A 16666-nucleotide genomic window follows, 5' to 3' on the forward strand; every position below is an offset into this window, starting at 1 on the left:
GCAATTAAATAAAGCTCATACATGTTCATTTGCATGAAAAGAGTTGATTAAAAGAAGAATAATTGACTTTACTTCAAATAAATATGCAAACTTGTTCCGTTAAAAAAACAAATGTATGTAGACTGATCAATTAGACTTTATTAGCTTATAATTTAATCAAATATAATTGGTTTAAGTCAACATAAATTGTTTTTTTAAGGCAATAAGTTTGCATATTTATTTTCTACAATGGGTCTAAGTATGTGTATGTGTTGCTTCATTTTCTAAATAGATAAGACTAGGGATGCACTGAATATTCGGCCACCAAATATATTCGGCCGAATATTGCAAAAACAGCCACATTCGGCCTCGGTTTAGTGAGTTAAAAGCAAGGCCGAATAGTAGCATGTGATGCAATGACGCAATCAAACAACGTGCAATGATTTTGATTTGGAAAAGTGTGTGCGCGTGGCTGCAGAACTAGCAGTAGCTCCTTCTTTCCGCACACAAACACAGCCAGACTCTTTCCTTACCGCTCTCTGTCGTCTGTCACTGCGTAAAAGTTGGAAGCCATTCAATTCCACAACCGAGTCCATTGTTAGCGCTGTGAGCCACAAATCCGTAAACATCCCCATCGTTTCCTCCTTACACTTCACCGGGTTTCTCTGCATAAACTGGTGTAGCATTAGCATGGAGTGCTAACAGCTGATGTGTGTAAACAATGGGTCCATGGCTCCAAGCAGTGACTCCCAACACGATCGGTAGTTTGAGCGTCCAGTAGTGCAGTCTGTATTTACATATATGACAATAGTATAATATATATTCTATATTAAACCACAGTGTGGTTTTAGCACATATTTTCATTTTGGTGCATCCCTAGATAAGACTAAACTAAAACACGTTAGACTACATTGTTCTGCAGTAGTTCCGGATGCAGGAGCATTGTTTTAGGATGTTCTCTGACTCTATCACAGGTTTGTTTGTGGCTGTGAATGAATGGATCCCTCAAGCAGAAACTGCTGCCGTCAGCTTTACAAAAAGATTTAAAAACCAATGAGCCACAATAGGTCATCTTTATTGTTAGGCACCTGAGAAAGAATACATTTGATGTACAAAGACTTTGACTATGAAAAATGTTGCTGTGCCAGTTGTACAGTACAGTAGTTATTCTGATGTAAATAAAGGTCTTGCAATAGGTAATTCCATGTCATTTCAACAAATGTGTTTTATATTCCATCAAAGAGTAACTTTTATTCTATAAATCAAAACAGAAATCAGATTTTTTTTCTTACATTCAAACATGCAGTTATGTGCCAATGAAAATAGTAGAATAGACAGTAAATGATCTATTAGCAGGTATTCTGTGGTCCTACCTGTATATAAACAGTAAATATCACATCACATATCTTGATTTTACACAGTGTTTCACATTGTTTCACGTTCATTGTGCAGCCAACCTTTATTTTAAGGTTTTTTGTTCTACATAGAAGCACCAGTGGTTAATACAAGAACACCAACAAAGCCATTCCAAACGCACACACTGAGTTCTGTTCAACGATGTCGCGCATAGATATGAAAACATGTTTTGTGTGTGTTTTGCTGTAAAGTTTGGTTCAATGCTGCCCAGACATGCTTATACTTATTTAACAACTACGTATACTGTGCATAAAGTTTGTTTAAAGTAAGTTGTTCATACAGAGATGTACAGGTCTGATGCTGTAATGCTCAGTTAAACTAGTCATAGTCACGCTGCAAAATGCCTCATAATGATACATTTATACAAATCACTTATACGTAATTCCATGTCATTTATTTCAACAGATGGCTCACACACCAATCAAACATGTTTTTGTTTGATTGGTTAAATAACTTTTGAGTTGTGGCTAATTTAGTGAGTGGGGAATGTGTCCTTATTGTTCTTCTATTTTCAGCTTCCAGTATCTCAGTAACTACATTATATAGGAATATAATGAAATTTAGTATAGTAATACGGTGGTGAAATAACCCAAAGTTGGAGTCCAAAATAAAAGTCTCATAAAGAAATCTGTCATAAAAGTATTTTTTTAGATTTCAGTTGACTGTTATCCAACAGCCAATGCATATATGTGACTAATCATTAGTGATGTGAACAGTCTATGTTCATAGCTCAAAGCTGATCACATTACAGGAAGCTGAGGCTTATGCTGAGTTGTTTACTGAAGACATACCTGTACATGTTCCAGACCCAAACCCCAACAAACTTATTTCAAATTTTGAGGAGCTGGCATGTCCACCAGATAGAATGTATAGCAGATCTCTTTGTACAGTATATTCTGAGAGAGTAGGTGGAGCTGTATTAATGTATTAAATTTCAGTTTCCTCACTAAATTGGCCATATCTCAAAAAGTGTTCATCTGATCAAACTAAAGAGACTGGAATGCATGACATAGAATGACCCATTAAAAAACTAAACTAAAACTCTTCCATTGGTATAAAAAACATGAAATAGTTTCTTGTTGTCAATGGAAAAATCTGTACACAATTGAAATCACCAAAGTATTTGGATAATGATGCTTTGGATGTAGTTCAGGTAGCTACAGACCCAGTATCATATTTCATACCTGCTGTGACCCAAAGTGGGATCATATCGATCTCAAAATGATTCATTTCAAAGATGTGCCGTTTTTAGTCACTGGAGTCGTGCATACATGCACAAAACTTTTTTTTAAAATACTTATGACGTATTCTACTAAGTCTTAACATGAAACATATTTGAGTTCTGTGGTCATATTTATGGTACAATTACGACTGAAGTGGTTTGTCTCCAATAGCAACTTATAGCATGACTGTTTATTTCAGACAGGTTGCTCACAAACAAGCTGATAAAAACTTGATTTAAGCAACCAGGTGAACAGGATTTCTGATAGTTAAGATTAACTGTACATTTGTATTTCTTTACAGTTAACCATTTTTAATAAGTTTTTAATATTAGTGGATAGAATAAGTTATTCTAGAGTACTTTCTTCAGGTACTGATTGTAAATAACCATACTGGTAAGTAAAAATAGATTCAGCGATATATATATTATCAGACATTAAATGTTATTTTTCCAAAACTTAATCCAAAATCCAAAAAGGCAGAATGAAGAAATCAGGGAACAAAAAGTAGCAGGACACGAGGAGGGAAGACAATGACATTAACAATGATCCAGCAGTCTTACTGTGTCCAAGCACTCAGCTAAATAGTGAGGGAAACTTGATTGGGAATGGGCCACACCTGGGTGGAAACATGAGGGAGCTAATCAGTCACAAACCAAGCACACAGACATCACTGGGGGGGTGGAGCCACAAGCAGGAATACCTGAAACACAAACAAGAGTTATACTAGAACACAGAATAAACAAAGACAAAAGTACTAAACACAAACCAAACAGAACCTGACAGATTATTGCTTTTTTATCACATTTTTTGACTATCAAACTATTTAATTGTGCATAGCATGTAAACACCCAGTCACTATGTGTCAGTGAACCACATCAGACCTTAGTAAACTACCTCACTCCTGTATGCTTTTTAGCTTGGAAGTTGACGTAACGATTAATCATAAGGCAGTTAAAAATCGATTCAAAGGTATCATGGTTCACATCGATATTCTGGAAATTGAATCGCAGTACTTTTTTAAACAGCAGAGGGCGCTATATATATATATATATATATATATATATATATATATATATATATATATATATGTATATATATATATCTCTTGTTTAACAGTGTAGGCTGCAGGCGGAATCTGCTACTACTTTCTTTCTGGCCGCCTTCTGCTCTCAAACGTGTTCATAAATGATTCCTTACCCCTTTAGCACCAAAAGAATATCTGTAATATTACATGAATATCTGTAAAAGTCACATTTTTCTATTAGCTCTGTCTGCTAGCGCATAGCATCTCTTCTTCACTGCTAGAATAACTACATGCCAACCGACCACCGGGTTACCAGCGTCCTCTGCTGGTCCAAACAAATATCTGATGTAAATACAGTGCAATGACTTTTTTTAAAGTCCAATTGTTAAGGCACAAAAAACATTTTTAGTTGCACTTTTAAAAAGAAAAATAACTATTATTAATAGGCTTCTTCTTCATTTGTATTATTCCTTTATATATTTTATTATTATTTTTTGCAATTTTAGTTAAATTGCATTGTTTTGAATAGTTTATCAAAGGATTCTTTTGACAATGAAAAACAAAAGGAAAATATTACAGTATTTTCTATTTTTTTTCCCAAAAAAAAATAAAGTAATATTTTTCAATCATTATTTGTCTACAGTCCCATTTTGTAAAATAAATCGTGAGAGAATTGTATCGTGAGTGAATCGTTACATCTCTAATGTGGTTACTTTAAAAAAAATAAGAACTTAACAGAATCCGAATCTGTTGTAGAAGCTATATAAACTTTTTTTAATAATTGAATTTGACAGTTTAATAAACATACCACTTGTTTTTAATATTGGTTCATGAATTGCTGTTGAGTCAGGATCACTTTAGTCAAATTGTTTTATTTAGCATGCAGTTTAGATTTGGCAGTAAGGCTCTGTTCTGGGACCTCACTGCCCTTCCAGCAGCTGCGTGGAAACCCCAAAGCGAAGGGAGATCCCCCCTCTCTCTTCCATGAGCTACATGGAAGGGCATAAGCAGAGAGAGTGGTCAGCATGACCCCCTGGAACAGAAGCACAGACATTAGATGGCAACAGGAGACACTTGCTGCATTTCCATTACCCTTGAAAATACGCAAAATCTAAATAGCGCAATAACAGCTGGTAATGGAAACACCTGAATTTTGAAAAAAAACTCAAATATCACTAAAAACGCTTTCATGAGGAGGAATTGATGCGTTTTGATATTAAACACTTATTTCTTAGCATTATATTTTAAATTGATTACTGCCACATTAAACATGAAACAACAAAGGAAGGATGAGAGTTGGAGTTACTGGAGGTTTCTGTCAATGGAAACACGTTCAAAGCGCAATTATACTTTGTCAACATCAAGAAACATCGCTTTTATTTGGCGAAAATCTGTATTGGAAACCTGGCTACTGTTTAATCAGACAGACGAGGAGGAGCCGGCGTGTTGCAGTGGTTTAAATACAGCGCCGTGACAAACTCTAACCAATGGGAAGCATGGAACATGGTCATCTGGATGAAGAACTGAATTAGGGGATGGATTCTGTCAATTGTTAACAGCTACTGTCAGCTGATGAGGCATATTGTAGCGTGACTGAGTCAGTCTTTCTTCTACGCCACCAAGTCTGAAGTTTTGTGTTTGAATTGATTTAATGATCATCATCTTTTATTATGAGAGCAGTGAATTAGATCCTCATGGGATACAATCTGTAGGAATTATTTATTTATTTCTCTCTCTCTGTTTAACTGTTTCCATTACAGATTTTTAAAATAAAAGCGATATTTCTAGGTGTTGACAACGTATAATTGTGCTTTAAACGTGTTTTCATTGAACGTTGCTTAGGACAGGAGCCTCGTAACTCACGTGAAATCTCATTCTGCGAGACTTCGCTGCAGGAAGACGGACGCTGTAAACCTCCTTATAACACTCTGTATTCCTTTGTTGTTTCACGTCTAATGTGGCAGTAAAAATATTAAAGTATAATGTTAAGAAATGTCTCCTCTTCTGCCCACACGTACCGCATCACGTTTTCTCTGAGAGAAGTGGTCATGTGACCAGGAACATCACATTCTGTGAAGTAGGAATGTGCAATATTTTATCGTTTATGATTTATTGTCAGAAACATTCTCACCGGTAAGAATATGTCATCACTCGATATAACGATAAATTCACATGTTGGACCATTTGTCCCTCAATTTAGCCAAGAATGCCCCAAAAAAACTGTTCCACGGGACAAAACTGCCCCTGTTCGTTGTCAACAACTTATTCTCTGGAGCAGAACGCTGTTTACGGCAGCTCTGCTGTGCACCATTGTGTGAAATAAATGTTAGCATAAATACTAATGTCACTATTAATTCATCCCAATTTGTGAAATATTTTTGTTCACAGACAAAGCTGGTCCCATTAGACTAATATAACTATTGAGATTATTACACATAAATATTCTGAATGATTAAATCATCAGCTTGATCTGGTTTAATTATAGGAAATCAGTTATTTATCGATCATAACTTTATGTAACTCATAAGATAAATGAAACAAGATTCAGCAACAATAAAACCACTAATGAAGTTATTTTTGCTTTTCATGTGCTTTTTTTTAGAAAATAATTTCATTTTAAGTGAGGAAATAAATTAATTACATACAATAACACTAATAGATAGAACCACATGTAGTAATATATTCCTTAAAATATCAGCTCATGAACTCTGTGAGTCAGCAGTGTCTAGTTTTGATGTATTCAGATTTATTTGTGTTTGTAAGGAACCTGTTTACAGTAAGTTGTGAATTTTTTTCATTTTATTTATAGTTTTTATTTATCGTGATTTTTATCGTTATCGTGATAAATACCAGAAATTATTTTTTTTGTAAATATTGCCCACCCCTACTCTGATGTGTATTTGTGGAAAAAGTGTTTCCATGATGCTTTTATGACACTTTTCTTTATCCAAAAGTCTGAAATTCCTCCTCATGAAAGCGTAACAACTTTTTAGTGATATTTCAGTGTTTTTTCAAAATTTCGATGTTTCCATTACCAGTTTTTATTGCACTATTTAGATTTTGCAAATTTTCAAGGGTAATGGAAATGCAGCCGCTCGCTCTCTCTCTCTCTCTCTCTCACACACACACACACACGCACACACACACACACACACACACACACACACACACACACTGACCTGCTTTGCTTCTCAGGCAGACCAGATGCTGAGCTTTCCACGTTGCACTTGTCATGAGAGGTGAGGTCACAGAGTTCTGGTGAAACAAGATTTTAACGAATCCAAGTCGTCGTATGAAGGAGATCACGCATCAGGAAGATTGATCTATGATTACATAACTCATAATCACAAAGCTGTGAGAAGAACAACTGCATTAGATGTAAAAAGCCAACAGGGTAAATATATATATATATATATACAGTATATATATAGATATCTTAAGGAGACTCATTTTTGAGCCATTGAGGCTCATTTCTGGAAGCTTTTAGTTTGAATGTCACTAGGCTGTAGAATTTGGCTGTAGCACAGATGCTGATCCCTTACTAACCCCTTTGGCTGCTTCCCACCTAATACAGATACATGTATGATAATAAAGTCTTATACTGTGGCTTGTTGTAGTAAAACGATGCTCAAACGACTGGATCACTAAACTTGATCATGTACTGTAAATGCTACTGAATGACTCATTCACTTGTAATTGGGCTTGTTGATACAATAAAACAGGAATGAATAATGTGGAGCGTTGAGGTGGGGCAGAAATATAAGATATTGAATTCAAACTTAAGGTTTACAATAAAATGTGTTTCTTACCCCTTTCCCTATCTTAGATATTGGTCACTGGCGGCCTGGGCCCTCCGTCTTACTTTGCCCCGAAGTTTGTTTCCCTCAAAATTGTAAAGTTAATTTGACATATGATGAGAAAAGCAGAACATAAAATGAAGACAACTACTGAAAAATACAAAAAAACACCAAAAATACACAAACCTATAGAAAAAATATAGAAACAACAGTAAAAACACACAAAATGTATTAAAAAGACAATAAATTATTTAAGAAAAATACACTAAAGCTTTTTTTATGTCATGTATTAATGCTCAGATTGGTCATTATTCTAAATGATGACACAAATGTTAAATGTTGGAACAGAACTTTATGTATATATTTATTTTTTACCAGGGAGTGTTGTAAAGATACATATAGGGGACTAACACTAATGGATCCCAGCCCTTATGTTGACTATCTATGGTGGCAATGGTTGATGAAGATACAGATGGAGCTTAAATGGAGTCTGATACTTGTTCCGTTTGTTTGACCTTCCTATTCCGTATTTTTTTTTTTGCTGTAGTGAACAGAAACCATGAACTATTATTTCAGAAATATTGTCGTCATCGTGAATATTGTGGTACCACCCCAATTATAACACTGTTTAAGCCCTGTGTGTAAACATTGTGTACGAAATGCCTTTGGAGTTATTGCAATTTTTATCCATTTTAGCCAATCAGGGTTTGTATATCATTTACTTGGCACGTCATAGTTACTACTATGTATATTGGTTTAATGTTATTCTATAGTAAAATTATATTTGAATTGGGAGTGTGACGATATCTCGATACGGCGATATATCGCAATATTTTTCCGCACGATCGATTATCGATATGCTCCCGCTAAGAAAACCTTTTCTGCTTTTTCACTAAAATGTTGAAGTAACCAATATTTTGTTTACTGGAATATTGTACTGTCATGGTGTCACTGGTAAGAAAGACCCTATTTTTTGTTTACAGAAAGCACTATCGTTTATATTGGTATGTTGACACTTATTTACAGAAATGTTGCACTAAAATAGTGTCACTGTTCATAGGACACTTTTTATATTTATTGTCTTTCAGAAATATAAAATAAAAAAAAATATATTTTTTCACTTAATCTTTTTTTTTCTTGTTATGTCATAGATTATCGTAGATTGATTTCTGACCAATATATCTATAATCGCAGTATCGTCATATCGTGAGATAATCGTTATCGTGAGTGTTGTATCGCATATTGTATCGTGAGGTACTCAGAGGTTCGTCCGTCACCACGTAAAAGTTGGAATTCCACAACCGAGTTCTTTGTTAGCGCTGTGAGCCACAAATCCGTAAACATCGCCATCTTTTCCCGACACGATCGGCAGCAGATAAAGTAGTGCAGTTTGGGCGTCCAGTAGTGCAGTTTGTATTTACATATAATATATATTCTATATTAAACAGCAGTGTTGTTTTAGCTGTTAGTGGAGAGGGAGGAGCTCACATTCTAGGAGGCGTGTTAGGTGACGTCACCTGCCAACGTGGGCAAAATCCAACTGTCTTGTTTAAAGCTGACTTTGTTTTTACAAAATGTGGAATAACAAGAGATTAAACATCTGAGTGCATTGAGATCATTGTGAATTAGGGATGTAACGATTAATCGTAAGGCAGTTAAAAATCGATTCATAGGTATCACGGTTGACATCGATAGTTTGAAAATTGAATCGGAATACTTTTTTTAAACAGCAGAGGGCTATATATTTATCCCTTCTCTTGTCCAGCAGTGTACCGGCGGGCGGAATCTGCTACTGTTTTCTTTCTGGCTGCCTTCTACTCTTACAAGTTAATGCTAGATGTTAATAAATATATATATATTCTATATTAAACAGCAGTGTTGTTTTAGCTGTTAGTGGAGAGGGAGGAGCTCACATTCTAGGAGGCGTGTTAGGTGACGTCACCTGCCAACGTGGGCAAAATCCAACTGTCTCGTTTAAAGCTGACTTTGTTTTTACAAAATGTGGAATAACAAGAGATTAAACAGAACTTTTTACACTTTGTCCCTCTGAATGAGGCTAAAGGACATTTATCACTGTAGATAAATCATTATAAAGTGATTTTTTTTCATTATGCCTCCCCTTTAATGCACTTCATAAAGGGCTAATATAAATGAAAAAACTTTGCTGTGCTTTTTTTTTTTAAAAAATACTGGAATATTTTAAAAAAATGTCAAAATATTCAATAAACATTTACTTTCTTTAAAGAAAAAATGTCTAAATATATATTCTAGGCTATTTATGCACTTTTAAAAAAATAGTGAAACACTTTACAACCACATTTGGTATTCGGTATACAGCCAAGCGTTTATATTTTATTCTGCTTCCACTTAGGCCGCAAATTTTAATTTCAGTGCATCCCTAAGTTTTTATCATTTCTGGTCATCTCCTGCCTGCTGTGGCACCAAAACTGACCATTTTTATATTAGTTCACGTTCTAATCAAGGTCATTTCCACCATCAATATTGTAATATTCATTATTATTCAGTATTATACATTACCTGTAACACTGTATGAAAAAGCACATTGCAAAAATGTTGGTTTTATTTGAGGATAGAATAATTTCCAGACATATGTAATTTAATTATGTTAAATATGTTTTTAAAGCACTTTCTCAATAAAAAGAATGGAGTTAATTCGTGCTGTATTATCAAAAATAGATGATGAAACAAGAGTTCTGTGTTGTTACGCATTGTGATGCATAATCTAATCGAATCATGTGACCAGTAAAGATTCATAATTAAATAACCTTAAGCTTTTTTTTTATCATTAAGATAAGCAATGCTGTAAATAAATGGGACCAAGGAAACATTTTAAAAGTAGCTAAAAAGCCCTTACATTGGTTGTTTCAGATGACTACAGCTTTCACTCTATATTCATTCATTCCAAACAGAAAAAGTCTTCATGAGATTAGTTTCACGCACCAAGGATGTTGGTAATCATTGGATGTCTGTGATGCTTGTAATTCCATGACTGTTTAACCACCTGTGTCACATGCCTCACATCGCTGAACTGAAAGCGATAATGATGTGCTACTTTGGAACGCACAGCGCAGTGTGTTACTACACAAAGGCAGAAAGCTCGTCACATACTTTACACATGTTGCTGGTTGTCCTTTGACATGCCAGTATTTCTTGTCATTAAATCTGTCAACATTAGTCTGTCTGTTTCGTAACGATTATTATATAATGAATCACCAGCTGTAGCTCAACACACAAACAATTCCTTTTAATGAAAAACTGATGAATATGAACTTCAAAGCAGTGTGCAGACCAAGCACATGCACATTTCCCCAGTGACTGTACAGTTTAGATGAGACGACATTCATCTTAGAACAGGGCTCTTCAATTGGTGGCCTGAGGGCCAGGTCTGGCCCCTGAGCCACCCTGTAATGACTCTTTTCACCTCAGACAGACTAACAACATTTTTAACAATAACTGGCAGTACCTGTCACATTTATCACCTTTTATCACATTGTCCAAACCAAGCATGTAGGTGTAGATATGTGTTAGTAAAGGGTATAATTTAAGGTGCCATTTCATTTATCCTGGCTCATTTGCAACATTTATTGCTTTTCTATGGCGCTGCATATATTTTCATACTGCAGCAGAAAGCAATGAGAACATAGTTACATGTGGTTGGAGTTTGGCTGAAAATGACTCTACGAGCTTAAGGTCAACTCTTACATTTGGGGCACGTTTGAGAAAAAAAATTGTCCTGTTGGTCTGAGAAAAGTTTTTGTTTTCAGGAACATTTTTACCCACTGAAATATCAAGTGTGTGTTGCTTAAAGGGGACATATCATGTTTTTAAATCCTTCCTTTTTACATATAAATCATACAGTTGTGGTGTATATAAAGTGGAACTGCAATGCTTGGGTCTGAATTCCTCATTATTATAGCTCCACCCCTTTTCTGCCCCTTTTCTGATGTGCTTCTGAGAGCAACTCGTTTTGGTGCGGTCTCTTTAAATGCAAATGAGACACTTCATACCCCGCCCCCTCTCCAGGTTGCAGAGCTGACACTCGGTTCAACTCCACCCTGTTCAGCCATTTTTGTAGTTTGATAGAAGAGATACGATTATTTAGCGGCGCAGAAAATGTTTATTCACACGTTATTTACACAATGTCAACAACAAAATACTTGTCCATCCAGCCTTACATGTTCCAGCCAGAGTCTGACCCGGCGGAGCGAGATGAAAATGATGATGATGAACCTGCAGAAGCCTAACAAGTGAGCTAACACAACCACCGAGCTAACGCTAGCGCCAAGCAAACGTCACGAAATGCAGAGACAAAAACGGCAAAATGAAATGACTAATGAAAACTTTAGACTTAAATTAAATCACGTAGGCCATATCATCAAGGATCTAAAACTAGCACACAACGCTAACATATGAAGACGGTGTAACTGCTAATGCTAACAAAACAATGACAGGGACGTCTTATCATCACACTTTTTAGCATTATTTACAGCTTACTGAAGTGCTCTGTTCATCGTCTCCAAAGATAGAAGGAATTGAACCCTCAATCAGACAAAGTCTTTCTGTAAATCCTTCTTTATACTGGTGGAGGTTGATGAAGCAGTCATCATTGAAGTGCTTCACACACACAAAAATGACCTTACCCACAGATGTGGGTACATTTCCGTGAAAAATAAAAGTCAACCAGGCACTTTGAAAAGGTTCTGATGCTGGGAGACGTTGTAATGAAGCATGTGGGTTACTACATCCAACAACCGAACATTTTGATTTCTCCTCTCGTAACTTCAGCATCCTGGAGCTTGGACTACAAAATAAAAGCGAGAAATAAAAATGGCGGATTGCTCGAAGTGTTGGGCCTGGAGTTGATGTACTAATTTGGCAGTTCTGCTGCAATACTGTGACGTGATTGTTCAAAAAACATAATAGAGAATCGAAAAATAGAAACAGATTGAAAAATATGACCAAAACAGAATATAAAGATATCTATGGAGCACCTGAAGAGACTAATTTTAACTTTTCTGTACTTTTAAACACTCTAAATATACAACAAAATGCATTTAAGGGCTAAAAAAGTGGATTTAGCATGATATGTCCCCTTTAATAAAGCAGAAAAAATCCTCTGTTTCGAGTTCCTCAAGTTTTTCTATGAAGATTTTCAGAAATTTTCCTTTTTCTTTCCACTCCGTTATCATCAACCGTATCCATGGAAACCCGATAACAATTTTATGATGTTGAATTTTAAAAAGGCAAAGAATAACATTGGGTATTAGAACAGGAACCATTGAGTTGTAGCTCATTGTGTGATGGCTGTGACCAACTTTCATGTTGTCCATTCCAGTGGAATGACCTTCATCATTCAACCCCATGTTAAACAACTAGTTCTGATTAATTACGGCCGGGCTCATGGAACGTCTCCGTGCCGAATAGCACGTACCATGTTCCCGAGAATTCAGTGAAATGACTCGGTTCCACTGAGTACAACAAATGAAATTGTGCGACATAAAATCGTAATCTACGTTGAATTGCCTTTGAAACGATATATCACACAACGCGTCCCTCCCTTTTAAAAAGGTCTCCAAGAGGCTCTTGACATCTGCTCATAGAATATCCATGTCAAATTACAGCCTGATTCAACAAGCATTAAGAGGAGTAGTAATTTGAAAAATGGGGTCCCCTGGCACCCCCGTTGCACATATGGAGTAATGGGCCCCATTCATATATTAGTATGTTTTTAATGATTTGGTACCACTAACTGTTGCAATATTTGACTCACAAATAATTGACAAAACGACTTTAATGGAAATTGCCTAAAAATGGGTGGGGGGCCCCCGGACCCCTAATCAAATTGTGCGAGTCATTATCGTAATCTACATTGAATTACCTTTGAAATGATATCACACAACTATGTTCTTATGAATTTGGAAATTACCGGAAATGGGGGGTGGGCCCCTACCCCATTTTAAAAAAAAGGGCTGAGAGTGTTTCATCATATTCATTCATAAAGTATTCATACCACCTGCATTCCAACCTAAGGAGAACTAACGGAGGAGTGGTCATTTGAAAAATGGCCCCCTGGCGCCCTGTGACACGTACGCGGTAATGGGCCACATTATTATATACTGTATTGGTATGTGCCAATGATTCGGTATCACCAACCGTCGTAATGAGAAATCGAGCTCTGAGCGTCTATGCGTACACATCCATAGATTATAGCTACCAAATTTCACCCCAATCCCATTTTAACTTGTGTACACATCAAGAAGAAGAAGTAGATGTAGAAGTAAAAGTAGAAGAAGAAGATGAAGATGAAGAAGAAGAACGTGTGCTGCTCATATAACACAGCTAACATGGAACATTAAGTGAGCTACAGCAACCTTTAAATTCCATGATTCTCTACATCCCAAATGTGCCCCTAATAAAAACATTTGCCCTTAAAGGAGTGTATGCTACGCTTCGATGAGAAACCCATGAGTCCATCTTACAAAAATCAATATTGGATTCAACCAATGAGAGGAAGTTGAGGCCATTGTAATAGAGGTTTTTGATCATTTACATTCCCGCTTGAAAAATTGTTTCTCACTCCAGACTTCTTGAATAACTGTCTAAGAATGCATTCATTGCAACAGAAGAAAAGACCTTTTTGTTTTGGTTCAGAACTGGTTCATTTACTGGTAGGAATGTGACCAGTTTATACCAGAAACAAATGGGAGTCAAACTGTTTTGGTTTTATTAAGGTTTGTATTTTCATTAAACACTCCAGTATGAAACAGCCAAGGACGCATGCGACACAGAGCTGATTCAAATCCTGATTTTGCTTCTGATTGATTAGGGAACATCAATGCGTTTTCTGATTCATTAGTGTGTTATTGTTACACATAGCTGTGTGTATCACGTAAACAGCATTTTAACCAAGCTAACAAACTGCATCTTTTTGACACGCACTAAGTACAACTCACATCTTCAGAGAACATTTCTATTGAAAATAAAGGTGGATCATTGTGGATGTTGGAGATATCTTCACATGTGGGTTTATTTGGAGAAGTTCAAGATCACATGACAAAGTGTGAAACACTAATAAAGACTGTAAATGTGTCATTTTCCATTAACACTCCTGAAAAATTTACATTTTAACATTTGAAAGAGAAACAAGTGGCTCATTGATAGAGTGGGTTGTCCAGAAACCAAAAGGTTGGGGGTTCAAATCCTGCTCTATCCAAGTAATTTGCATTGTGTCCCTGGGCAAGGCACTTTACCCACATTGCCTTGTAGGAATGGGTGTGAAATGTGCATGAAGGAGGTCAGAGGGGCTGTAGGCACATAATGGCAGCCACACTTCTGTCAGTATGCCCCAGGGTGGCTGTGGCTACATTGTAGCTTACAACCACCACTATGATTGGTGTGAATGAACAATGGTTTCAGTAGCATCCTCTGAGTCTTCTTGAAAAAAGAAGTTAAAAAAACCCCAAAATGTTATTAATATATATATATTAAAGAGTAAATAAACACCAAAGCCACTTTTTCTGCTAAAAAACAAATGTTTTGTTTTTGATTCAATTTGTCATGTAATTGACTGCCCTCTATGGGTAGAAACCAGGTTATTACAATCAAATTTTGCTGTTGGCTGAGAATGGTGGTTTGTAACATGTTGGTGGCTAATTTAATCTCGAACCACCACTGTTGGCTCCGCCCCTTCTATAAAAACTACTATCTGTGGACTGCATTGTGTGGTGAGTGCATTGAGATCATTGTGAATTAGGGATGTAACGATTAATCGTAAGGCAGTTAAAAATCGATTCATAGGTATCACAATTGACATCGATAGTTTGAAAATTGAATCGGAATACTTTTTTTAAACAGCAGAGGGCTATATATTTATCCCTTCTCTTGTCCAGCAGTGTACCGGCGGGCGGAATCAGCTACTATTTTCTTTCTGGCTGCCTTCTACTCTTACAAGTTAATGCTAGATGTTAATAAATGATTCCTTAGCCCTTTAGCACCGAAAGAATATTTGTAATATTACGTGAATTTCTGTAAAAAACACGTTTTTCTATTAGCTCTGTCTGCTAGCATACCATCTCTTCTTCACCGCTAGATTAGCTGCATGCCAACCGACCACTGGGCTACCAAACAAATATCTGACATAAATCAGTGAAATGACGTTTTTTTTTAAAGTCCAATTGTTAAGGCGCAAAATACATTTTCAGTTGCACTTTTAAAAAGAAAAGGAACTATTATGCAGTTTTGCATTGTTTACTATAGAACCAGAATTTAAATTAATAGGCTTCTTCTTCATTTGTATTATTCCTTTATATACTGTATTTCATTCAAGATTTATTTTTAGTTAAATTGCATTGTTTCGAATAGTTTATCAAGGGATTCTTTTGACAATGAAAAATAAAAGGAAAATAATACAGTATTTTCTAGTTTTTTTCCCCAAAAAAAATAAAGGAATATTTTTCAGTCATCATTTGTCTACAGTCCCATTTTGTAAAATAAATCGTGAGAGAATCGCATCGTGAACCCAGTATCGTGAATCGAATCGTATCGGGAGTTGAGTGAATTGTTACATCCCTATTGTGAATACAGAGGTATAGTGAGTAGTTAGCGTAGCACTGATGGTTTTTTACATATTTTATAGTACAGACTTGGCGCGTCTTAACTGCTCCAGGTGTTCACGCCCATAATCAAGGCATTTTTTGAGTTTCCAGCCTCGACGCACGCCAGCCAAACCTTCAGGATTTAATTACACCTAAATGTCTCTATATATGAGTCACTGCCCAATGAGTCTTTAAATGTAAACAGGTGGATTTGAAATGTGTTCTGTACAGTGTTACTTTAGTCTTTTGACTAAAATGCAACAGACTTTAGGTCAAAATGTCGTCACAAGGACTAACTTAAGTCTTTAATTTAAGATTTTAGTTGAACAAATCTGTTACGGGTATGGTAATGTGATATATCCCACCTCCACGCAACAAAAGTAGTGTTGATTGGATACCTTTCAAGAAAGATTGGATTATTATTATTATTTGAAAGAAATATCCGTATATTATGATATAGTTTTGGTTCATGTATTTTTTTTCAATTAGTCATAGTATAGTTATTTTAAGTTAAGAAAATCTAGTCGATGAAAACTATGCAAATAATGTTTTAGTCAACAAAATACTGGGTCTGTATGCTATCCTAAGATTTTTGTATCCATGACTTTTGTC

The 16666-nt window shown here is 35.9% G+C and overlaps 1 protein-coding gene across 3 annotated transcripts in view; it reads left to right on the forward strand.

Moving 5' to 3' along the window:
• LOC114453931 (partitioning defective 3 homolog) overlaps positions 1-16666 on the forward strand; it is a 563018-nt gene that overhangs the window by 51465 nt on the left and 494887 nt on the right. The gene's annotated exons all lie outside the window — the stretch shown is intronic.

This window comes from Gouania willdenowi, chromosome 20, assembly GCF_900634775.1.
Source record: "Gouania willdenowi chromosome 20, fGouWil2.1, whole genome shotgun sequence".
Lineage (NCBI taxonomy): Eukaryota > Metazoa > Chordata > Actinopteri > Blenniiformes > Gobiesocidae > Gouania > Gouania willdenowi.